Genomic DNA, 24,082 nt, shown 5'->3' with positions numbered 1-24,082 from the left:
AGAGTGTCATGGGCTTGAGCTCCACGTTGGGTTTAACTTTTAGCTATCGCCACAGGTATGTGGTAGTAGTGCAAATGTATCCTCCCTGCCATGCAAACACTCACTGACTAGAGAGAACGGCAACATTTCTGGGAACTTGTCCAGAAATTCAGAACAGGTAACAGGTCTCCAGCTATCTGCTTCCAAAGTACTATCTCTAAAAAGAAGCACAGTGCTAAGGTGCTGCTGTTAATGTGTTTAACAATCCCCAGTAACCAATCTGTCTCAGTTCGAACCCATCAAGTATGACACACATGCCATTGACTGCCACATCGTAATCCTGAAGGTGGTACCTCATGTGTCTCTGTGGCGCAATCGGTTAGCGCGTTCGGCTGTTAACCGAAAGGTTGGTGGTTCAAGCCCACCCAGGGACGAAGAGTGCTTCAAATTTTCTCAAAAGGCGTAGCCTGAGCACATGGACCTCACATTATAGCAGGTGGAGCAGCGAAAGCAACAAAGTGGAAGAAAATCTCGTGTTAATGCTTTTGCATTTTCTATACCAATGTTCTGACATTTTGGTTGACCATTTACAGGACTGACTTGTCAAATCCTGAAATGTTTCATTACACAGTGTACAGAAGTGTGGAAAGACAAATGCCAGAGAAACAAATAAAAGTAAATCTTAGCCTGGTCCTAGTCTTAAACCCAACATTTCATTGGAAGTTCCATTGTAAAATGGGATGTTTCATTTCAAGCATGTACTTTGAGGATTTGCAAATAAATGACATCACACAGAGACTTATGAAGGCCTGGCTAGCTCAGTCGGTAGAGCATGAGACTCTTAATCTCAGGGTCGTGGGTTCGAGCCCCACGTTGGGCGTCACTATTAGCTATTGTCACAGGTATGTGCAAGATCTCCAGCCATTAAAACACTCTCTGACTAGAGAGAATGGTGAATAAATAGCTATCTATCCGCTTCCAAATCAATATCACAAAAATGAAGCACAGTGCTGCTGTGTTTAACAATCCCCATTAACCAATAGGTCTCTCCAAGTCTCCTTTCAATCCCTTTTCACATATGAGGCACATGCTGTTGATTGCCACATCATAACCCAGAAGGTGACTATTCACCTGACTCCTTGGTGTTAGTCTGTTGTTTCAAGCCTACCCAGGATGAAGATAGATTTTAAGTAACACACAAGGCGTAGCCTGAGCATTGGGACATCCCCTTATTGCAGGTGGAGTAGTGAAACAAGCAAAGTGGAATAAAATCTCATTCCAAAGCATTTGCATTTCTTTACACATACCAATGTTCTGACATTTTGGTTGACTAATTACAGGACTGACTTGTCAAATCCTCAAATGTTTCATCACACAGTGTACAGAAGTGTGCAAAGACAAATGCCGAAAAAAAAAGAAAGACTCATTTCAGGCATGTACTTTGAAGATATACCAAAAATGGCATATTAGCCGAGAGAGAAACAGTGGTAGAGCATGAGACTTTTAAGCACAGTGTCATGGGCTTGAGCTCCACGTTGGGTTTAACTTTTAGCTATCGCCACAGGTATGTGGTACTAGTGCAAATGTATCCTCCCTGCCGTGCAAACACTCACTGACTAGAGAGAACGGCAACATTTCTGGGAACTTGTCCAGAAATTCAGAACAGGTAACAGGTCTCCAGCTATCTGCTTCCAAAGTACTATCTCTAAAAAGAAGCACAGTGCTAAGGTGCTGCTGTTAATGTGTTTAACAATCCCCACTAACCAATCTGTCTCAGTTCGAACCCATCAAGTATGACACACATGCCATTGACTGCCGAAAGAGAAACAGTGGTAGAGCATGAGACTTTTAAGCACAGTGTCATGGGCTTGAGCTCCACGTTGGGTTTAACTTTTAGCTATCGCCACAGGTATGTGGTACTAGTGCAAATGTATCCTCCCTGCCATGCAAACACTCTCTGACTAGAGTGAATGGTGAATAAATATCAATCTATCTGCTTCCAAAGCAATATCACAAAAATGAAGCACAGTGCTGCTGTGTTTAACAATCCCCATTAACCAATAGGTCTCTGTGGTGCTTTTAATTGCCACAAAAGGCATAGCCTGAGCAGATGGACCTCACATTATAGCAGGTGGAGCAGCGAAAGCAACAAAGTGGAAGAAAATCTCATGTTAATGCCGGAAAAACAAATAAAAGAAACACTCATTTGGCATATAAGCCGAGAGAGAAACGGTGGTAGAGCATGAGACTTTAAAGCAGAGTGTCATGGGCTTGAGCTCCACGTTGGGTTTAACTTTTAGCTATTGCCACAGGTATGTGGTACTAGTGCAAATGTATCCTCCCTGCCATGCAAACACTCACTGACTAGAGAGAACGGCAACATTTCTGGGAACTTGTCCAGAAATTCAGAACAGGTAACAGGTCTCCAGCTATCTGCTTCCAAAGTACTATCTCTAAAAAGAAGCACAGTGCTAAGGTGCTGCTGTTAATGTGTTTAACAATCCCCACTAACCAATCTGTCTCAGTTCGAACCCATCAAGTATGACACACATGCCATTGACTGCCACATCGTAATCCTGAAGGTGGTACCTCATGTGTCTCTGTGGCGTAATCGGTTAGCTGCTCGGCTGTTAACCGAAAGGTTGGTGGTTCAAGCCCACCCAGGGACGAAGAGTGCTTCTAATTTCCTCAAAAGGTGCAGCCTGAGCACATGGACCTCACATTATAGCAGGTGGAGCAGCAAAAGCAACAAAGTGGAAGAAAATCTCATGTTAATGCTTTTGCATTTTCTATACCAATGTTCTGACATTTTGGTTGACCATTTACAGGACTGACTTGTCAAATCCTGAAATGTTTCATTACACAGTGTACAGAAGTGTGGAAAGACAAATGCCAGAGAAACAAATAAAAGTAAATCTTAGCCTGGTCCTAGTCTTAAACCCAACATTTCATTGGAAGTTCCATTGTAAAATGGGATGTTTCATTTCAAGCATGTACTTTGAGGATTTGCAAATAAATGACATCACACAGAGACTTGTGAAGGCCTGGCTAGCTCAGTCGGTAGAGCATGAGACTCTTAATCTCAGGGTCGTGGGTTCGAGCCCCACGTTGAGCGTCACTATTAGCTATTGTCACAGGTATGTGCAAGATCTCCAGCCATTAAAACACTCTCTGACTAGAGAGAATGGTGAATAAATATCAATCTATCCGCTTCCAAATCAATATCACAAAAATGAAGCACAGTGCTGCTGTGTTTAACAATCCCCATTAACCAATAGGTCTCTCCAAGTCTCCTTTCAATCCCTTTTCACATATGAGGCACATGCTGTTGATTGCCACATCATAACCCAGAAGGTGACTATTCACCTGACTCCTTGGTGTTAGTCTGTTGTTTCAAGCCTACCCAGGATGAAGATAGATTTTAAGTAACACACAAGGCGTAGCCTGAGCATTGGGACATCCCCTTATTGCAGGTGGAGTAGTGAAACAAGCAAAGTGGAATAAAATCTCATTCCAAAGCATTTGCATTTCTTTACACATACCAATGTTCTGACATTTTGGTTGACTAATTACAGGACTGACTTGTCAAATCCTCAAATGTTTCATCACACAGTGTACAGAAGTGTGCAAAGACAAATGCCGAAAAAAAAAAGAAAGACTCATTTCAGGCATGTACTTTGAAGATATACCAAAAATGGCATATTAGCCGAGAGAGAAACAGTGGTAGAGCATGAGACTTTTAAGCACAGTGTCATGGGCTTGAGCTCCACGTTGGGTTTAACTTTTAGCTATCGCCACAGGTATGTGGTACTAGTGCAAATGTATCCTCCCTGCCGTGCAAACACTCACTGACTAGAGAGAACGGCAACATTTCTGGGAACTTGTCCAGAAATTCAGAACAGGTAACAGGTCTCCAGCTATCTGCTTCCAAAGTACTATCTCTAAAAAGAAGCACAGTGCTAAGGTGCTGCTGTTAATGTGTTTAACAATCCCCACTAACCAATCTGTCTCAGTTCGAACCCATCAAGTATGACACACATGCCATTGACTGCCGAGAGAGAAACAGTGGTAGAGCATGAGACTTTTAAGCACAGTGTCATGGGCTTGAGCTCCACGTTGGGTTTAACTTTTAGCTATCGCCACAGGTATGTGGTACTAGTGCAAATGTATCCTCCCTGCCATGCAAACACTCTCTGACTAGAGTGAATGGTGAATAAATATCAATCTATCTGCTTCCAAAGCAATATCACAAAAATGAAGCACAGTGCTGCTGTGTTTAACAATCCCCATTAACCAATAGGTCTCTGTGGTGCTTTTAATTGCCACAAAAGGCATAGCCTGAGCAGATGGACCTCACATTATAGCAGGTGGAGCAGCGAAAGCAACAAAGTGGAAGAAAATCTCATGTTAATGCCGGAAAAACAAATAAAAGAAACACTCATTTGGCATATAAGCCGAGAGAGAAACGGTGGTAGAGCATGAGACTTTAAAGCAGAGTGTCATGGGCTTGAGCTCCACGTTGGGTTTAACTTTTAGCTATTGCCACAGGTATGTGGTACTAGTGCAAATGTATCCTCCCTGCCATGCAAACACTCACTGACTAGAGAGAACGGCAACATTTCTGGGAACTTGTCCAGAAATTCAGAACAGGTAACAGGTCTCCAGCTATCTGCTTCCAAAGTACTATCTCTAAAAAGAAGCACAGTGCTAAGGTGCTGCTGTTAATGTGTTTAACAATCCCCACTAACCAATCTGTCTCAGTTCGAACCCATCAAGTATGACACACATGCCATTGACTGCCACATCGTAATCCTGAAGGTGGTACCTCATGTGTCTCTGTGGCGTAATCGGTTAGCTGCGTTCGGCTGTTAACCGAAAGGTTGGTGGTTCAAGCCCACCCAGGGACGAAGAGTGCTTCTAATTTCCTCAAAAGGTGCAGCCTGAGCACATGGACCTCACATTATAGCAGGTGGAGCAGCAAAAGCAACAAAGTGGAAGAAAATCTCATGTTAATGCTTTTGCATTTTCTATACCAATGTTCTGACATTTTGGTTGACCATTTACAGGACTGACTTGTCAAATCCTGAAATGTTTCATTACACAGTGTACAGAAGTGTGGAAAGACAAATGCCAGAGAAACAAATAAAAGTAAATCTTAGCCTGGTCCTAGTCTTAAACCCAACATTTCATTGGAAGTTCCATTGTAAAATGGGATGTTTCATTTCAAGCATGTACTTTGAGGATTTGCAAATAAATGACATCACACAGAGACTTGTGAAGGCCTGGCTAGCTCAGTCGGTAGAGCATGAGACTCTTAATCTCAGGGTCGTGGGTTCGAGCCCCACGTTGGGCGTCACTATTAGCTATTGTCACAGGTATGTGCAAGATCTCCAGCCATTAAAACACTCTCTGACTAGAGAGAATGGTGAATAAATATCAATCTATCCGCTTCCAAATCAATATCACAAAAATGAAGCACAGTGCTGCTGTGTTTAACAATCCCCATTAACCAATAGGTCTCTCCAAGTCTCCTTTCAATCCCTTTTCACATATGAGGCACATGCTGTTGATTGCCACATCATAACCCAGAAGGTGACTATTCACCTGACTCCTTGGTGTTAGTCTGTTGTTTCAAGCCTACCCAGGATGAAGATAGATTTTAAGTAACACACAAGGCGTAGCCTGAGCATTGGGACATCCCCTTATTGCAGGTGGAGTAGTGAAACAAGCAAAGTGGAATAAAATCTCATTCCAAAGCATTTGCATTTCTTTACACATACCAATGTTCTGACATTTTGGTTGACTAATTACAGGACTGACTTGTCAAATCCTCAAATGTTTCATCACACAGTGTACAGAAGTGTGCAAAGACAAATGCCGAAAAAAAAAGAAAGACTCATTTCAGGCATGTACTTTGAAGATATACCAAAAATGGCATATTAGCCGAGAGAGAAACAGTGGTAGAGCATGAGACTTTTAAGCACAGTGTCATGGGCTTGAGCTCCACGTTGGGTTTAACTTTTAGCTATCGCCACAGGTATGTGGTACTAGTGCAAATGTATCCTCCCTGCCGTGCAAACACTCACTGACTAGAGAGAACGGCAACATTTCTGGGAACTTGTCCAGAAATTCAGAACAGGTAACAGGTCTCCAGCTATCTGCTTCCAAAGTACTATCTCTAAAAAGAAGCACAGTGCTAAGGTGCTGCTGTTAATGTGTTTAACAATCCCCACTAACCAATCTGTCTCAGTTCGAACCCATCAAGTATGACACACATGCCATTGACTGCCGAGAGAGAAACAGTGGTAGAGCATGAGACTTTTAAGCACAGTGTCATGGGCTTGAGCTCCACGTTGGGTTTAACTTTTAGCTATCGCCACAGGTATGTGGTACTAGTGCAAATGTATCCTCCCTGCCATGCAAACACTCTCTGACTAGAGTGAATGGTGAATAAATATCAATCTATCTGCTTCCAAAGCAATATCACAAAAATGAAGCACAGTGCTGCTGTGTTAAACAATCCCCATTAACCAATAGGTCTCTGTGGTGCTTTTAATTGCCACAAAAGGCATAGCCTGAGCAGATGGACCTCACATTATAGCAGGTGGAGCAGCGAAAGCAACAAAGTGGAAGAAAATCTCATGTTAATGCCGGAAAAACAAATAAAAGAAACACTCATTTGGCATATAAGCCGAGAGAGAAACGGTGGTAGAGCATGAGACTTTAAAGCAGAGTGTCATGGGCTTGAGCTCCACGTTGGGTTTAACTTTTAGCTATTGCCACAGGTATGTGGTACTAGTGCAAATGTATCCTCCCTGCCATGCAAACACTCACTGACTAGAGAGAACGGCAACATTTCTGGGAACTTGTCCAGAAATTCAGAACAGGTAACAGGTCTCCAGCTATCTGCTTCCAAAGTACTATCTCTAAAAAGAAGCACAGTGCTAAGGTGCTGCTGTTAATGTGTTTAACAATCCCCACTAACCAATCTGTCTCAGTTCGAACCCATCAAGTATGACACACATGCCATTGACTGCCACATCGTAATCCTGAAGGTGGTACCTCATGTGTCTCTGTGGCGTAATCGGTTAGCTGCGTTCGGCTGTTAACCGAAAGGTTGGTGGTTCAAGCCCACCCAGGGACGAAGAGTGCTTCTAATTTCCTCAAAAGGTGCAGCCTGAGCACATGGACCTCACATTATAGCAGGTGGAGCAGCAAAAGCAACAAAGTGGAAGAAAATCTCATGTTAATGCTTTTGCATTTTCTATACCAATGTTCTGACATTTTGGTTGACCATTTACAGGACTGACTTGTCAAATCCTGAAATGTTTCATTACACAGTGTACAGAAGTGTGGAAAGACAAATGCCAGAGAAACAAATAAAAGTAAATCTTAGCCTGGTCCTAGTCTTAAACCCAACATTTCATTGGAAGTTCCATTGTAAAATGGGATGTTTCATTTCAAGCATGTACTTTGAGGATTTGCAAATAAATGACATCACACAGAGACTTGTGAAGGCCTGGCTAGCTCAGTCGGTAGAGCATGAGACTCTTAATCTCAGGGTCGTGGGTTCGAGCCCCACGTTGAGCGTCACTATTAGCTATTGTCACAGGTATGTGCAAGATCTCCAGCCATTAAAACACTCTCTGACTAGAGAGAATGGTGAATAAATATCAATCTATCCGCTTCCAAATCAATATCACAAAAATGAAGCACAGTGCTGCTGTGTTTAACAATCCCCATTAACCAATAGGTCTCTCCAAGTCTCCTTTCAATCCCTTTTCACATATGAGGCACATGCTGTTGATTGCCACATCATAACCCAGAAGGTGACTATTCACCTGACTCCTTGGTGTTAGTCTGTTGTTTCAAGCCTACCCAGGATGAAGATAGATTTTAAGTAACACACAAGGCGTAGCCTGAGCATTGGGACATCCCCTTATTGCAGGTGGAGTAGTGAAACAAGCAAAGTGGAATAAAATCTCATTCCAAAGCATTTGCATTTCTTTACACATACCAATGTTCTGACATTTTGGTTGACTAATTACAGGACTGACTTGTCAAATCCTCAAATGTTTCATCACACAGTGTACAGAAGTGTGCAAAGACAAATGCCGAAAAAAAAAAGAAAGACTCATTTCAGGCATGCACTTTGAAGATATACCAAAAATGGCATATTAGCCGAGAGAGAAACAGTGGTAGAGCATGAGACTTTTAAGCACAGTGTCATGGGCTTGAGCTCCACGTTGGGTTTAACTTTTAGCTATCGCCACAGGTAGTGGAAGAAAGTATCCTACTGTTGGGACACTCAGATGGAGAACGGAATAGACTGGTACTTTTAAGAAACTCAGAAAATGGCATCTAGCTGCTTAGAGCATGCAGAAAATGCATGAGCATGAGGCCTTTTAACTCATCAGTGACATGAGGCTTTACTCCACGCTAGTTTAAGCTAGTTAGCCACAGTGTATGTGGCAATTAGTGCAGATGTATCCTCCCTGCCATGCAAACACTCTCTGACTAGAGTGAATGGTGAATAAATATCAATCTATCTGCTTCCAAAGCAATATCACAAAAATGAAGCACAGTGCTGCTGTGTTTAACAATCCCCATTAACCAATAGGTCTCTGTGGTGCTTTTAATTGCCACAAAAGGCATAGCCTGAGCAGATGGACCTCACATTATAGCAGGTGGAGCAGCGAAAGCAACAAAGTGGAAGAAAATCTCATGTTAATGCCGGAAAAACAAATAAAAGAAACACTCATTTGGCATATAAGCCGAGAGAGAAACGGTGGTAGAGCATGAGACTTTAAAGCAGAGTGTCATGGGCTTGAGCTCCACGTTGGGTTTAACTTTTAGCTATTGCCACAGGTATGTGGTACTAGTGCAAATGTATCCTCCCTGCCATGCAAACACTCACTGACTAGAGAGAACGGCAACATTTCTGGGAACTTGTCCAGAAATTCAGAACAGGTAACAGGTCTCCAGCTATCTGCTTCCAAAGTACTATCTCTAAAAAGAAGCACAGTGCTAAGGTGCTGCTGTTAATGTGTTTAACAATCCCCACTAACCAATCTGTCTCAGTTCGAACCCATCAAGTATGACACACATGCCATTGACTGCCACATCGTAATCCTGAAGGTGGTACCTCATGTGTCTCTGTGGCGTAATCGGTTAGCTGTTCGGCTGTTAACCGAAAGGTTGGTGGTTCAAGCCCACCCAGGGACGAAGAGTGCTTCTAATTTCCTCAAAAGGTGCAGCCTGAGCACATGGACCTCACATTATAGCAGGTGGAGCAGCAAAAGCAACAAAGTGGAAGAAAATCTCATGTTAATGCTTTTGCATTTTCTATACCAATGTTCTGACATTTTGGTTGACCATTTACAGGACTGACTTGTCAAATCCTGAAATGTTTCATTACACAGTGTACAGAAGTGTGGAAAGACAAATGCCAGAGAAACAAATAAAAGTAAATCTTAGCCTGGTCCTAGTCTTAAACCCAACATTTCATTGGAAGTTCCATTGTAAAATGGGATGTTTCATTTCAAGCATGTACTTTGAGGATTTGCAAATAAATGACATCACACAGAGACTTGTGAAGGCCTGGCTAGCTCAGTCGGTAGAGCATGAGACTCTTAATCTCAGGGTCGTGGGTTCGAGCCCCACGTTGAGCGTCACTATTAGCTATTGTCACAGGTATGTGCAAGATCTCCAGCCATTAAAACACTCTCTGACTAGAGAGAATGGTGAATAAATATCAATCTATCCGCTTCCAAATCAATATCACAAAAATGAAGCACAGTGCTGCTGTGTTTAACAATCCCCATTAACCAATAGGTCTCTCCAAGTCTCCTTTCAATCCCTTTTCACATATGAGGCACATGCTGTTGATTGCCACATCATAACCCAGAAGGTGACTATTCACCTGACTCCTTGGTGTTAGTCTGTTGTTTCAAGCCTACCCAGGATGAAGATAGATTTTAAGTAACACACAAGGCGTAGCCTGAGCATTGGGACATCCCCTTATTGCAGGTGGAGTAGTGAAACAAGCAAAGTGGAATAAAATCTCATTCCAAAGCATTTGCATTTCTTTACACATACCAATGTTCTGACATTTTGGTTGACTAATTACAGGACTGACTTGTCAAATCCTCAAATGTTTCATCACACAGTGTACAGAAGTGTGCAAAGACAAATGCCGAAAAAAAAAAGAAAGACTCATTTCAGGCATGTACTTTGAAGATATACCAAAAATGGCATATTAGCCGAGAGAGAAACAGTGGTAGAGCATGAGACTTTTAAGCACAGTGTCATGGGCTTGAGCTCCACGTTGGGTTTAACTTTTAGCTATCGCCACAGGTATGTGGTACTAGTGCAAATGTATCCTCCCTGCCGTGCAAACACTCACTGACTAGAGAGAACGGCAACATTTCTGGGAACTTGTCCAGAAATTCAGAACAGGTAACAGGTCTCCAGCTATCTGCTTCCAAAGTACTATCTCTAAAAAGAAGCACAGTGCTAAGGTGCTGCTGTTAATGTGTTTAACAATCCCCACTAACCAATCTGTCTCAGTTCGAACCCATCAAGTATGACACACATGCCATTGACTGCCGAGAGAGAAACAGTGGTAGAGCATGAGACTTTTAAGCACAGTGTCATGGGCTTGAGCTCCACGTTGGGTTTAACTTTTAGCTATCGCCACAGGTATGTGGTACTAGTGCAAATGTATCCTCCCTGCCATGCAAACACTCTCTGACTAGAGTGAATGGTGAATAAATATCAATCTATCTGCTTCCAAAGCAATATCACAAAAATGAAGCACAGTGCTGCTGTGTTTAACAATCCCCATTAACCAATAGGTCTCTGTGGTGCTTTTAATTGCCACAAAAGGCATAGCCTGAGCAGATGGACCTCACATTATAGCAGGTGGAGCAGCGAAAGCAACAAAGTGGAAGAAAATCTCATGTTAATGCCGGAAAAACAAATAAAAGAAACACTCATTTGGCATATAAGCCGAGAGAGAAACGGTGGTAGAGCATGAGACTTTAAAGCAGAGTGTCATGGGCTTGAGCTCCACGTTGGGTTTAACTTTTAGCTATTGCCACAGGTATGTGGTACTAGTGCAAATGTATCCTCCCTGCCATGCAAACACTCACTGACTAGAGAGAACGGCAACATTTCTGGGAACTTGTCCAGAAATTCAGAACAGGTAACAGGTCTCCAGCTATCTGCTTCCAAAGTACTATCTCTAAAAAGAAGCACAGTGCTAAGGTGCTGCTGTTAATGTGTTTAACAATCCCCACTAACCAATCTGTCTCAGTTCGAACCCATCAAGTATGACACACATGCCATTGACTGCCACATCGTAATCCTGAAGGTGGTACCTCATGTGTCTCTGTGGCGCAATCGGTTAGCGCGTTCGGCTGTTAACCGAAAGGTTGGTGGTTCAAGCCCACCCAGGGACGAAGAGTGCTTCTAATTTCCTCAAAAGGTGCAGCCTGAGCACATGGACCTCACATTATAGCAGGTGGAGCAGCAAAAGCAACAAAGTGGAAGAAAATCTCATGTTAATGCTTTTGCATTTTCTATACCAATGTTCTGACATTTTGGTTGACCATTTACAGGACTGACTTGTCAAATCCTGAAATGTTTCATTACACAGTGTACAGAAGTGTGGAAAGACAAATGCCAGAGAAACAAATAAAAGTAAATCTTAGCCTGGTCCTAGTCTTAAACCCAACATTTCATTGGAAGTTCCATTGTAAAATGGGATGTTTCATTTCAAGCATGTACTTTGAGGATTTGCAAATAAATGACATCACACAGAGACTTATGAAGGCCTGGCTAGCTCAGTCGGTAGAGCATGAGACTCTTAATCTCAGGGTCGTGGGTTCGAGCCCCACGTTGAGCGTCACTATTAGCTATTGTCACAGGTATGTGCAAGATCTCCAGCCATTAAAACACTCTCTGACTAGAGAGAATGGTGAATAAATATCAATCTATCCGCTTCCAAATCAATATCACAAAAATGAAGCACAGTGCTGCTGTGTTTAACAATCCCCATTAACCAATAGGTCTCTCCAAGTCTCCTTTCAATCCCTTTTCACATATGAGGCACATGCTGTTGATTGCCACATCATAACCCAGAAGGTGACTATTCACCTGACTCCTTGGTGTTAGTCTGTTGTTTCAAGCCTACCCAGGATGAAGATAGATTTTAAGTAACACACAAGGCGTAGCCTGAGCATTGGGACATCCCCTTATTGCAGGTGGAGTAGTGAAACAAGCAAAGTGGAATAAAATCTCATTCCAAAGCATTTGCATTTCTTTACACATACCAATGTTCTGACATTTTGGTTGACTAATTACAGGACTGACTTGTCAAATCCTCAAATGTTTCATCACACAGTGTACAGAAGTGTGCAAAGACAAATGCCGAAAAAAAAAGAAAGACTCATTTCAGGCATGTACTTTGAAGATATACCAAAAATGGCATATTAGCCGAGAGAGAAACAGTGGTAGAGCATGAGACTTTTAAGCACAGTGTCATGGGCTTGAGCTCCACGTTGGGTTTAACTTTTAGCTATCGCCACAGGTATGTGGTACTAGTGCAAATGTATCCTCCCTGCCATGCAAACACTCTCTGACTAGAGTGAATGGTGAATAAATATCAATCTATCTGCTTCCAAAGCAATATCACAAAAATGAAGCACAGTGCTGCTGTGTTTAACAATCCCCATTAACCAATAGGTCTCTGTGGTGCTTTTAATTGCCACAAAAGGCATAGCCTGAGCAGATGGACCTCACATTATAGCAGGTGGAGCAGCGAAAGCAACAAAGTGGAAGAAAATCTCATGTTAATGCCGGAAAAACAAATAAAAGAAACACTCATTTGGCATATAAGCCGAGAGAGAAACGGTGGTAGAGCATGAGACTTTAAAGCAGAGTGTCATGGGCTTGAGCTCCACGTTGGGTTTAACTTTTAGCTATTGCCACAGGTATGTGGTACTAGTGCAAATGTATCCTCCCTGCCATGCAAACACTCACTGACTAGAGAGAACGGCAACATTTCTGGGAACTTGTCCAGAAATTCAGAACAGGTAACAGGTCTCCAGCTATCTGCTTCCAAAGTACTATCTCTAAAAAGAAGCACAGTGCTAAGGTGCTGCTGTTAATGTGTTTAACAATCCCCACTAACCAATCTGTCTCAGTTCGAACCCATCAAGTATGACACATGCCATTGACTGCCACATCGTAATCCTGAAGGTGGTACCTCATGTGTCTCTGTGGCGCAATCGGTTAGCGCGTTCGGCTGTTAACCGAAAGGTTGGTGGTTCAAGCCCACCCAGGGACGAAGAGTGCTTCTAATTTCCTCAAAAGGTGCAGCCTGAGCACATGGACCTCACATTATAGCAGGTGGAGCAGCGAAAGCAACAAAGTGGAAGAAAATCTCATGTTAATGCTTTTGCATTTTCTATACCAATGTTCTGACATTTTGGTTGACCATTTACAGGACTGACTTGTCAAATCCTCAAATGTTTCATTACACAGTGTACAGAAGTGTGGAAAGACAAATGCCAGAGAAACAAATAAAAGTAAATCTTAGCCTGGTCCTAGTCTTAAACCCAACATTTCATTGGAAGTTCCATTGTAAAATGGGATGTTTCATTTCAAGCATGTACTTTGAGGATTTGCAAATAAATGACATCACACAGAGACTTGTGAAGGCCTGGCTAGCTCAGTCGGTAGAGCATGAGACTCTTAATCTCAGGGTCGTGGGTTCGAGCCCCACGTTGAGCGTCACTATTAGCTATTGTCACAGGTATGTGCAAGATCTCCAGCCATTAAAACACTCTCTGACTAGAGAGAATGGTGAATAAATATCAATCTATCCGCTTCCAAATCAATATCACAAAAATGAAGCACAGTGCTGCTGTGTTTAACAATCCCCATTAACCAATAGGTCTCTCCAAGTCTCCTTTCAATCCCTTTTCACATATGAGGCACATGCTGTTGATTGCCACATCATAACCCAGAAGGTGACTATTCACCTGACTCCTTGGTGTTAGTCTGTTGTTTCAAGCCTACCCAGGATGAAGATAGATTTTAAGTAACACACAAGGCGTAGCCTGAGCATTGGGACATCCCCTTATTGCAGGTGGAGTAGTGAAACAAGCAAAGTGGAATAAAATCTCATTCCAAAGCATTTGCATTTCTTTACACATACCAATGTTCTGACATTTTGGTTGACTAATTACAGGACTGACTTGTCAAATCCTCAAATGTTTCATCACACAGTGTACAGAAGTGTGCAAAGACAAATGCCGAAAAAAAAAAAAAGAAAGACTCATTTCAGGCATGTACTTTGAAGATATACCAAAAAATGGCATATAAGCCGAGAGAGAAACAGTGGTAGAGCATGAGACTTTTAAGCACAGTGTCATGGGCTTGAGCTCCACGTTGGGTTTAACTTTTAGCTATCGCCACAGGTATGTGGTACTAGTGCAAATGTATCCTCCCTGCCATGCAAACACTCTCTGACTAGAGTGAATGGTGAATAAATATCAATCTATCTGCTTCCAAAGCAATATCACAAAAATGAAGCACAGTGCTGCTGTGTTTAACAATCCCCATTAACCAATAGGTCTCTGTGGTGCTTTTAATTGCCACAAAAGGCATAGCCTGAGCAGATGGACCTCACATTATAGCAGGTGGAGCAGCGAAAGCAACAAAGTGGAAGAAAATCTCATGTTAATGCCGGAAAAACAAATAAAAGAAACACTCATTTGGCATATAAGCCAGAGAGAAACGGTGGTAGAGCATGAGACTTTAAAGCAGAGTGTCATGGGCTTGAGCTCCACGTTGGGTTTAACTTTTAGCTATTGCCACAGGTATGTGGTACTAGTGCAAATGTATCCTCCCTGCCATGCAAACACTCACTGACTAGAGAACGGCAACATTTCTGGGAACTTGTCCAGAAATTCAGAACAGGTAACAGGTCTCCAGCTATCTGCTTCCAAAGTACTATCTCTAAAAAGAAGCACAGTGCTAAGGTGCTGCTGTTAATGTGTTTAACAATCCCCACTAACCAATCTGTCTCAGTTCGAACCCATCAAGTATGACACACATGCCATTGACTGCCACATCGTAATCCTGAAGGTGGTACCTCATGTGTCTCTGTGGCAATCGTTAGCGTTGGCTGTTAACCGAAAGGTTGGTGGTTCAAGCCCACCCAGGGACGAAGAGTGCTTCTAATTTCCTCAAAGGTGCAGCCTGAGCACATGGACCTCACATTATAGCAGGTGGAGCAGCGAAAGCAACAAAGTGGAAGAAAATCTCATGTTAATGCTTTTGCATTTTCTATACCAATGTTCTGACATTTTGGTTGACCATTTACAGGACTGACTTGTCAAATCCTCAAATGTTTCATTACACAGTGTACAGAAGTGTGGAAAGACAAATGCCAGAGAAACAAATAAAAGTAAATCTTAGCCTGGTCCTAGTCTTAAACCCAACATTTCATTGGAAGTTCCATTGTAAAATGGGATGTTTCATTTCAAGCATGTACTTTGAGGATTTGCAAATAAATGACATCACACAGAGACTTATGTAGGCCTGGCTAGCTCAGTCGGTAGAGCATGAGACTCTTAATCTCAGGGTCGTGGGTTCGAGCCCCACGTTGGAGCGTCACTATTAGCTATTGTCACAGGTATGTGCAAGATCTCCAGCCATTAAAACACTCTCTGACTAGAGAGAATGGTGAATAAATATCAATCTATCCGCTTCCAAATCAATATCACAAAAATGAAGCACAGTGCTGCTGTGTTTAACAATCCCCATTAACCAATAGGTCTCTCCAAGTCTCCTTTCAATCCCTTTTCACATATGAGGCACATGCTGTTGATTGCCACATCATAACCCAGAAGGTGACTATTCACCTGACTCCTTGGTGTTAGTCTGTTGTTTCAAGCCTACCCAGGATGAAGATAGATTTTAAGTAACACACAAGGCGTAGCCTGAGCATTGGGACATCCCCTTATTGCAGGTGGAGTAGTGAAACAAGCAAAGTGGAATAAAATCTCATTCCAAAGCATTTGCATTTCTTTACACATACCAATGTTCTGACATTTTGGTTGACTAATTACAGGACTGACTTGTCAAATCCTCAAATGTTTCATCACACAGTGTACAGAAGTGTGCAAAGACAAATGCCGAAAAAAAAAAAAAGAAAGACTCATTTCAGGCATGTACTTTGAAGATATACCAAAAATGGCATATAAGCCGAGAGAGAAACAGTGGTAGAGCATGAGACTTTTAAGCACAGTGTCATGGGCTTGAGCTCCACGTTAGGTTTAACTTTTAGCTATCGCCACAGGTATGTGGTACTAGTGCAAATGTATCCTCCCTGCCATGCAAACACTCTCTGACTAGAGTGAATGGTGAATAAATATCAATCTATCTGCTTCCAAAGCAATATCACAAAAATGAAGCACAGTGCTGCTGTGTTTAACAATCCCCATTAACCAATAGGTCTCTGTGGTGCTTTTAATTGCCACAAAAGGCATAGCCTGAGCAGATGGACCTCACATTATAGCAGGTGGAGCAGCGAAAGCAACAAAGTGGAAGAAAATCTCATGTTAATGCCGGAAAAACAAATAAAAGAAACACTCATTTGGCATATAAGCCGAGAGAGAAACGGTGGTAGAGCATGAGACTTTAAAGCAGAGTGTCATGGGCTTGAGCTCCACGTTGGGTTTAACTTTTAGCTATCGCCACAGGTATGTGGTACTAGTGCAAATGTATCCTCCCTGCCATGCAAACACTCACTGACTAGAGAGAACGGCAACATTTCTGGGAACTTGTCCAGAAATTCAGAACAGGTAACAGGTCTCCAGCTATCTGCTTCCAAAGTACTATCTCTAAAAGAAGCACAGTGCTAAGGTGCTGCTGTTAATGTGTTTAACAATCCCCACTAACCAATCTGTCTCAGTTCGAACCCATCAAGTATGACACACATGCCATTGACTGCCACATCGTAATCCTGAAGGTGGTACCTCATGTGTCTCTGTGGCGTAATCGGTTAGCTGCTCGGCTGTTAACCGAAAGGTTGGTGGTTCAAGCCCACCCAGGGACGAAGAGTGCTTCTAATTTCCTCAAAAGGTGTAGCCTGAGCACATGGACCTCACATTATAGCAGGTGGAGCAGCGAAAGCAACAAAGTGGAAGAAAATCTCATGTTAATGCTTTTGCATTTTCTATACCAATGTTCTGACATTTTGGTTGACCATTTACAGGACTGACTTGTCAAATCCTCAAATGTTTCATTACACAGTGTACAGAAGTGTGGAAAGACAAATGCCAGAGAAACAAATAAAAGTAAATCTTAGCCTGGTCCTAGTCTTAAACCCAACATTTCATTGGAAGTTCCATTGTAAAATGGGATGTTTCATTTCAAGCATGTACTTTGAGGATTTGCAAATAAATGACATCACACAGAGACTTATGTAGGCCTGGCTAGCTCAGTCGGTAGAGCATGAGACTCTTAATCTCAGGGTCGTGGGTTCGAGCCCCACGTTGAGCGTCACTATTAGCTATTGTCACAGGTATGTGCAAGATCTCCAGCCATTAAAACACTCTCTGACTAGAGAGAATGGTGAATAAATATCAATCTATCCGCTTCCAAATCAATATCACAAAAATGAAGCACAGTGCTGCTGTGTTTAACAATCCCCATTAACCAATAGGTCTCTCCAAGTCTCCTTTCAATCCCTTTTCACATATGAGGCACATGCTGTTGATTGCCACATCATAACCCAGAAGGTGACTATTCACCTGACTCCTTGGTGTTAGTCTGTTGTTTCAAGCCTACCCAGGATGAAGATAGATTTTAAGTAACACACAAGGCGTAGCCTGAGCATTGGGACATCCCCTTATTGCAGGTGGAGTAGTGAAACAAGCAAAGTGGAATAAAATCTCATTCCAAAGCATTTGCATTTCTTTACACATACCAATGTTCTGACATTTTGGTTGACTAATTACAGGACTGACTTGTCAAATCCTCAAATGTTTCATCACACAGTGTACAGAAGTGTGCAAAGACAAATGCCGAAAAAAAAAAAAAAGAAAGACTCATTTCAGGCATGTACTTTGAAGATATACCAAAAAATGGCATATAAGCCGAGAGAGAAACAGTGGTAGAGCATGAGACTTTTAAGCACAGTGTCATGGGCTTGAGCTCCACGTTGGGTTTAACTTTTAGCTATCGCCACAGGTATGTGGTACTAGTGCAAATGTATCCTCCCTGCCATGCAAACACTCTCTGACTAGAGTGAATGGTGAATAAATATCAATCTATCTGCTTCCAAAGCAATATCACAAAAATGAAGCACAGTGCTGCTGTGTTTAACAATCCCCATTAACCAATAGGTCTCTGTGGTGCTTTTAATTGCCACAAAAGGCATAGCCTGAGCAGATGGACCTCACATTATAGCAGGTGGAGCAGCGAAAGCAACAAAGTGGAAGAAAATCTCATGTTAATGCCGGAAAAACAAATAAAAGAAACACTCATTTGGCATATAAGCCGAGAGAGAAACGGTGGTAGAGCATGAGACTTTAAAGCAGAGTGTCATGGGCTTGAGCTCCACGTTGGGTTTAACTTTTAGCTATCGCCACAGGTATGTGGTACTAGTGCAAATGTATCCTCCCTGCCATGCAAACACTCACTGACTAGAGAGAACGGCAACATTTCTGGGAACTTGTCCAGAAATTCAGAACAGGTAACAGGTCTCCAGCTATCTGCTTCCAAAGTACTATCTCTAAAAAGAAGCACAGTGCTAAGGTGCTGCTGTTAATGTGTTTAACAATCCCCACTAACCAATCTGTCTCAGTTCGAACCCATCAAGTATGACACACATGCCATTGACTGCCACATCGTAATCCTGAAGGTGGTACCTCATGTGTCTCTGTGGCGTAATCGGTTAGCTGCTCGGCTGTTAACCGAAAGGTTGGTGGTTCAAGCCCACCCAGGGACGAAGAGTGCTTCTAATTTCCTCAAAAGGCGTAGCCTGAGCACATGGACCTCACATTATAGCAGGTGGAGCAGCGAAAGCAACAAAGTGGAAGAAAATCTCATGTTAATGCTTTTGCATTTTCTATACCAATGTTCTGACATTTTGGTTGACCATTTACAGGACTGACTTGTCAAATCCTCAAATGTTTCATTACACAGTGTACAGAAGTGTGGAAAGACAAATGCCAGAGAAACAAATAAAAGTAAATCTTAGCCTGGTCCTAGTCTTAAACCCAACATTTCATTGGAAGTTCCATTGTAAAATGGGATGTTTCATTTCAAGCATGTACTTTGAGGATTTGCAAATAAATGACATCACACAGAGACTTACGTGAGGCCTGGCTAGCTCAGTCGGTAGAGCATGAGACTCTTAATCTCAGGGTCGTGGGTTCGAGCCCCACGTTGGGCGTCACTATTAGCTATTGTCACAGGTATGTGCAAGATCTCCAGCCATTAAAACACTCTCTGACTAGAGAGAATGGTGAATAAATATCAATCTATCCGCTTCCAAATCAATATCACAAAAATGAAGCACAGTGCTGCTGTGTTTAACAATCCCCATTAACCAATAGGTCTCTCCAAGTCTCCTTTCAATCCCTTTTCACATATGAGGCACATGCTGTTGATTGCCACATCATAACCCAGAAGGTGACTATTCACCTGACTCCTTGGTGTTAGTCTGTTGTTTCAAGCCTACCCAGGATGAAGATAGATTTTAAGTAACACACAAGGCGTAGCCTGAGCATTGGGACATCCCCTTATTGCAGGTGGAGTAGTGAAACAAGCAAAGTGGAATAAAATCTCATTCCAAAGCATTTGCATTTCTTTACACATACCAATGTTCTGACATTTTGGTTGACTAATTACAGGACTGACTTGTCAAATCCTCAAATGTTTCATCACACAGTGTACAGAAGTGTGCAAAGACAAATGCCGAAAAAAAAAAAAAAAAGAAAGACTCATTTCAGGCATGTACTTTGAAGATATACCAAAAAATGGCATATAAGCCGAGAGAGAAACAGTGGTAGAGCATGAGACTTTTAAGCACAGTGTCATGGGCTTGAGCTCCACGTTGGGTTTAACTTTTAGCTATCGCCACAGGTATGTGGTACTAGTGCAAATGTATCCTCCCTGCCATGCAAACACTCTCTGACTAGAGTGAATGGTGAATAAATATCAATCTATCTGCTTCCAAAGCAATATCACAAAAATGAAGCACAGTGCTGCTGTGTTTAACAATCCCCATTAACCAATAGGTCTCTGTGGTGCTTTTAATTGCCACAAAAGGCATAGCCTGAGCAGATGGACCTCACATTATAGCAGGTGGAGCAGCGAAAGCAACAAAGTGGAAGAAAATCTCATGTTAATGCCGGAAAAACAAATAAAAGAAACACTCATTTGGCATATAAGCCGAGAGAGAAACGGTGGTAGAGCATGAGACTTTAAAGCAGAGTGTCATGGGCTTGAGCTCCACGTTGGGTTTAACTTTTAGCTATCGCCACAGGTATGTGGTACTAGTGCAAATGTATCCTCCCTGCCATGCAAACACTCACTGACTAGAGAGAACGGCAACATTTCTGGGAACTTGTCCAGAAATTCAGAACAGGTAACAGGTCTCCAGCTATCTGCTTCCAAAGTACTATCTCTAAAAAGAAGCACAGTGCTAAGGTGCTGCTGTTAATGTGTTTAACAATCCCCACTAACCAATCTGTCTCAGTTCGAACCCATCAAGTATGACACACATGCCATTGACTGCCACATCGTAATCCTGAAGGCGGTACCTCATGTGTCTCTGTGGCGCAATCGGTTAGCGCGTTCGGCTGTTAACCGAAAGGTTGGTGCTTCAAGCCCACCCAGGGACGAAGAGTGCTTCTATTATCCTCAAAAGGCGTAGCCTGAGCACATGGACCTCACATTATAGCAGGTGGAGCAGCGAAAGCAACAAAGTGGAATAAAATCTCATGTTAATGCTTTTGCATTTTCTATACCAATGTTCTGACATTTTGGTTGACCATTTACAGGACTGACTTGTCAAATCCTCAAATGTTTCATTACACAGTGTACAGAAGTGTGGAAAGACAAATGCCAGAGAAACAAATAAAAGTAAATCTTAGCCTGGTCCTAGTCTTAAACCCAACATTTCATTGGAAGTTCCATTGTAAAATGGGATGTTTCATTTCAAGCATGTACTTTGAGGATTTGCAAATAAATGACATCACACAGAGACTTATGTAGGCCTGGCTAGCTCAGTCGGTAGAGCATGAGACTCTTAATCTCAGGGTCGTGGGTTCGAGCCCCACGTTGGGCGTCACTATTAGCTATTGTCACAGGTATGTGCAAGATCTCCAGCCATTAAAACACTCTCTGACTAGAGAGAATGGTGAATAAATATCAATCTATCCGCTTCCAAATCAATATCACAAAAATGAAGCACAGTGCTGCTGTGTTTAACAATCCCCATTAACCAATAGGTCTCTCCAAGTCTCCTTTCAATCCCTTTTCACATATGAGGCACATGCTGTTGATTGCCACATCATAACCCAGAAGGTGACTATTCACCTGACTCCTTGGTGTTAGTCTGTTGTTTCAAGCCTACCCAGGATGAAGATAGATTTTAAGTAACACACAAGGCGTAGCCTGAGCATTGGGACATCCCCTTATTGCAGGTGGAGTAGTGAAACAAGCAAAGTGGAATAAAATCTCATTCCAAAGCATTTGCATTTCTTTACACATACCAATGTTCTGACATTTTGGTTGACTAATTACAGGACTGACTTGTCAAATCCTCAAATGTTTCATCACACAGTGTACAGAAGTGTGCAAAGACAAATGCCGAAAAAAAAAAAAAAGAAAGACTCATTTCAGGCATGTACTTTGAAGATATACCAAAAATGGCATATAAGCCGAGAGAGAAACAGTGGTAGAGCATGAGACTTTTAAGCACAGTGTCATGGGCTTGAGCTCCACGTTGGGTTTAACTTTTAGCTATCGCCACAGGTATGTGGTACTAGTGCAAATGTATCCTCCCTGCCATGCAAACACTCTCTGACTAGAGTGAATGGTGAATAAATATCAATCTATCTGCTTCCAAAGCAATATCACAAAAATGAAGCACAGTGCTGCTGTGTTTAACAATCCCCATTAACCAATAGGTCTCTGTGGTGCTTTTAATTGCCACAAAAGGCATAGCCTGAGCAGATGGACCTCACATTATAGCAGGTGGAGCAGCGAAAGCAACAAAGTGGAAGAAAATCTCATGTTAATGCCGGAAAAACAAATAAAAGAAACACTCATTTGGCATATAAGCCGAGAGAGAAACGGTGGTAGAGCATGAGACTTTAAAGCAGAGTGTCATGGGCTTGAGCTCCACGTTGGGTTTAACTTTTAGCTATCGCCACAGGTATGTGGTACTAGTGCAAATGTATCCTCCCTGCCATGCAAACACTCACTGACTAGAGAGAACGGCAACATTTCTGGGAACTTGTCCAGAAATTCAGAACAGGTAACAGGTCTCCAGCTATCTGCTTCCAAAGTACTATCTCTAAAAAGAAGCACAGTGCTAAGGTGCTGCTGTTAATGTGTTTAACAATCCCCACTAACCAATCTGTCTCAGTTCGAACCCATCAAGTATGACACACATGCCATTGACTGCCACATCGTAATCCTGAAGGTGGTACCTCATGTGTCTCTGTGGCATAATCGGTTAGCGTGTTCGGCTGTTAACCGAAAGGTTGGTGGTTCAAGCCCACCCAGGGACGAAGAGTGCTTCTAATTTCCTCAAAAGGCGTAGCCTGAGCACATGGACCTCACATTATAGCAGGTGGAGCAGCGAAAGCAACAAAGTGGAAGAAAATCTCATGTTAATAATTTTGCATTTTCTATACCAATGTTCTGACATTTTGGTTGACCATTTACAGGACTGACTTGTCAAATCCTCAAATGTTTCATTACACAGTGTACAGAAGTGTGGAAAGACAAATGCCAGAGAAACAAATAAAAGTAAATCTTAGCCTGGTCCTAGTCTTAAACCCAACATTTCATTGGAAGTTCCATTGTAAAATGGGATGTTTCATTTCAAGCATGTACTTTGAGGATTTGCAAATAAATGACATCACACAGAGACTTGCGTAGGCCTGGCTAGCTCAGTCGGTAGAGCATGAGACTCTTAATTTCAGGGTCGTGGGTTCGAGCCCCACGTTGGGCGTCACTATTAGCTATTGTCACAGGTATGTGCAAGATCTCCAGCCATTAAAACACTCTCTGACTAGAGAGAATGGTGAATAAATATCAATCTATCCGCTTCCAAATCAATTTCACAAAAATGAAGCACAGTGCTGCTGTGTTTAACAATCCCCATTAACCAATAGGTCTCTCCAAGTCTCCTTTCAATCCCTTTTCACATATGAGGCACATGCTGTTGATTGCCACATCATAACCCAGAAGGTGACTATTCACCTGACTCCTTGGTGTTAGTCTGTTGTTTCAAGCCTACCCAGGATGAAGATAGATTTTAAGTAACACACAAGGCGTAGCCTGAGCATTGGGACATCCCCTTATTGCAGGTGGAGTAGTGAAACAAGCAAAGTGGAATAAAATCTCATTCCAAAGCATTTGCATTTCTTTACACATACCAATGTTCTGACATTTTGGTTGACTAATTACAGGACTGACTTGTCAAATCCTCAAATGTTTCATCACACAGTGTACAGAAGTGTGCAAAGACAAATGCCGAAAAAAAAAAAAAGAAAGACTCATTTCAGGCATGTACTTTGAAGATATACCAAAAATGGCATATAAGCCGAGAGAGAAACAGTGGTAGAGCATGAGACTTTTAAGCACAGTGTCATGGGCTTGAGCTCCACGTTGGGTTTAACTTTTAGCTATCGCCACAGGTATGTGGTACTAGTGCAAATGTATCCTCCCTGCCATGCAAACACTCTCTGACTAGAGTGAATGGTGAATAAATATCAATCTATCTGCTTCCAAAGCAATATCACAAAAATGAAGCACAGTGCTGCTGTGTTTAACAATCCCCATT

The 24,082-nt window shown here is 42.2% G+C and overlaps 19 non-coding genes across 19 annotated transcripts; all 19 read left to right on the top strand.

The window, feature by feature from the left end:
- The first annotated feature begins 339 nt into the window (after positions 1–339).
- On the top strand, positions 340–413 carry trnan-guu (transfer RNA asparagine (anticodon GUU)). Its single transcript has one exon. It is a non-coding gene; the product is annotated as a tRNA-Asn (tRNA).
- Positions 414–786: 373 nt separating this feature from the next.
- On the top strand, positions 787–859 carry trnak-cuu (transfer RNA lysine (anticodon CUU)). The gene has a single exon. It is a non-coding gene; the product is annotated as a tRNA-Lys (tRNA).
- Positions 860–3,021: 2,162 nt separating this feature from the next.
- Positions 3,022–3,094, top strand: trnak-cuu (transfer RNA lysine (anticodon CUU)). The gene has a single exon. It is a non-coding gene; the product is annotated as a tRNA-Lys (tRNA).
- A 1,717-nt stretch (positions 3,095–4,811) lies between these two features.
- trnan-guu (transfer RNA asparagine (anticodon GUU)) lies at positions 4,812–4,886 on the top strand. The gene has a single exon. It is a non-coding gene; the product is annotated as a tRNA-Asn (tRNA).
- A 373-nt stretch (positions 4,887–5,259) lies between these two features.
- On the top strand, positions 5,260–5,332 carry trnak-cuu (transfer RNA lysine (anticodon CUU)). Its single transcript has one exon. It is a non-coding gene; the product is annotated as a tRNA-Lys (tRNA).
- A 1,716-nt stretch (positions 5,333–7,048) lies between these two features.
- trnan-guu (transfer RNA asparagine (anticodon GUU)) lies at positions 7,049–7,123 on the top strand. The gene has a single exon. It is a non-coding gene; the product is annotated as a tRNA-Asn (tRNA).
- A 373-nt stretch (positions 7,124–7,496) lies between these two features.
- Positions 7,497–7,569, top strand: trnak-cuu (transfer RNA lysine (anticodon CUU)). Its single transcript has one exon. It is a non-coding gene; the product is annotated as a tRNA-Lys (tRNA).
- A 2,008-nt stretch (positions 7,570–9,577) lies between these two features.
- On the top strand, positions 9,578–9,650 carry trnak-cuu (transfer RNA lysine (anticodon CUU)). Its single transcript has one exon. It is a non-coding gene; the product is annotated as a tRNA-Lys (tRNA).
- Positions 9,651–11,367: 1,717 nt separating this feature from the next.
- On the top strand, positions 11,368–11,441 carry trnan-guu (transfer RNA asparagine (anticodon GUU)). The gene has a single exon. It is a non-coding gene; the product is annotated as a tRNA-Asn (tRNA).
- Positions 11,442–11,814: 373 nt separating this feature from the next.
- trnak-cuu (transfer RNA lysine (anticodon CUU)) lies at positions 11,815–11,887 on the top strand. Its single transcript has one exon. It is a non-coding gene; the product is annotated as a tRNA-Lys (tRNA).
- A 1,369-nt stretch (positions 11,888–13,256) lies between these two features.
- On the top strand, positions 13,257–13,330 carry trnan-guu (transfer RNA asparagine (anticodon GUU)). Its single transcript has one exon. It is a non-coding gene; the product is annotated as a tRNA-Asn (tRNA).
- Positions 13,331–13,703: 373 nt separating this feature from the next.
- Positions 13,704–13,776, top strand: trnak-cuu (transfer RNA lysine (anticodon CUU)). Its single transcript has one exon. It is a non-coding gene; the product is annotated as a tRNA-Lys (tRNA).
- A 1,813-nt stretch (positions 13,777–15,589) lies between these two features.
- Positions 15,590–15,663, top strand: trnak-cuu (transfer RNA lysine (anticodon CUU)). Its single transcript has one exon. It is a non-coding gene; the product is annotated as a tRNA-Lys (tRNA).
- A 1,820-nt stretch (positions 15,664–17,483) lies between these two features.
- On the top strand, positions 17,484–17,556 carry trnak-cuu (transfer RNA lysine (anticodon CUU)). Its single transcript has one exon. It is a non-coding gene; the product is annotated as a tRNA-Lys (tRNA).
- A 1,824-nt stretch (positions 17,557–19,380) lies between these two features.
- Positions 19,381–19,453, top strand: trnak-cuu (transfer RNA lysine (anticodon CUU)). Its single transcript has one exon. It is a non-coding gene; the product is annotated as a tRNA-Lys (tRNA).
- Positions 19,454–20,832: 1,379 nt separating this feature from the next.
- Positions 20,833–20,906, top strand: trnan-guu (transfer RNA asparagine (anticodon GUU)). The gene has a single exon. It is a non-coding gene; the product is annotated as a tRNA-Asn (tRNA).
- Positions 20,907–21,279: 373 nt separating this feature from the next.
- trnak-cuu (transfer RNA lysine (anticodon CUU)) lies at positions 21,280–21,352 on the top strand. The gene has a single exon. It is a non-coding gene; the product is annotated as a tRNA-Lys (tRNA).
- Positions 21,353–22,728: 1,376 nt separating this feature from the next.
- trnan-guu (transfer RNA asparagine (anticodon GUU)) lies at positions 22,729–22,802 on the top strand. The gene has a single exon. It is a non-coding gene; the product is annotated as a tRNA-Asn (tRNA).
- Positions 22,803–23,175: 373 nt separating this feature from the next.
- Positions 23,176–23,248, top strand: trnak-cuu (transfer RNA lysine (anticodon CUU)). The gene has a single exon. It is a non-coding gene; the product is annotated as a tRNA-Lys (tRNA).
- The last annotated feature ends 834 nt before the right edge of the window (positions 23,249–24,082 follow it).

Source organism: Xyrauchen texanus, unplaced genomic scaffold (assembly GCF_025860055.1).
Source record: "Xyrauchen texanus isolate HMW12.3.18 unplaced genomic scaffold, RBS_HiC_50CHRs HiC_scaffold_259, whole genome shotgun sequence".
In the NCBI taxonomy this organism is placed as follows: domain Eukaryota; kingdom Metazoa; phylum Chordata; class Actinopteri; order Cypriniformes; family Catostomidae; genus Xyrauchen; species Xyrauchen texanus.
This window is presented reverse-complemented; position numbering and strand designations above follow the sequence as displayed.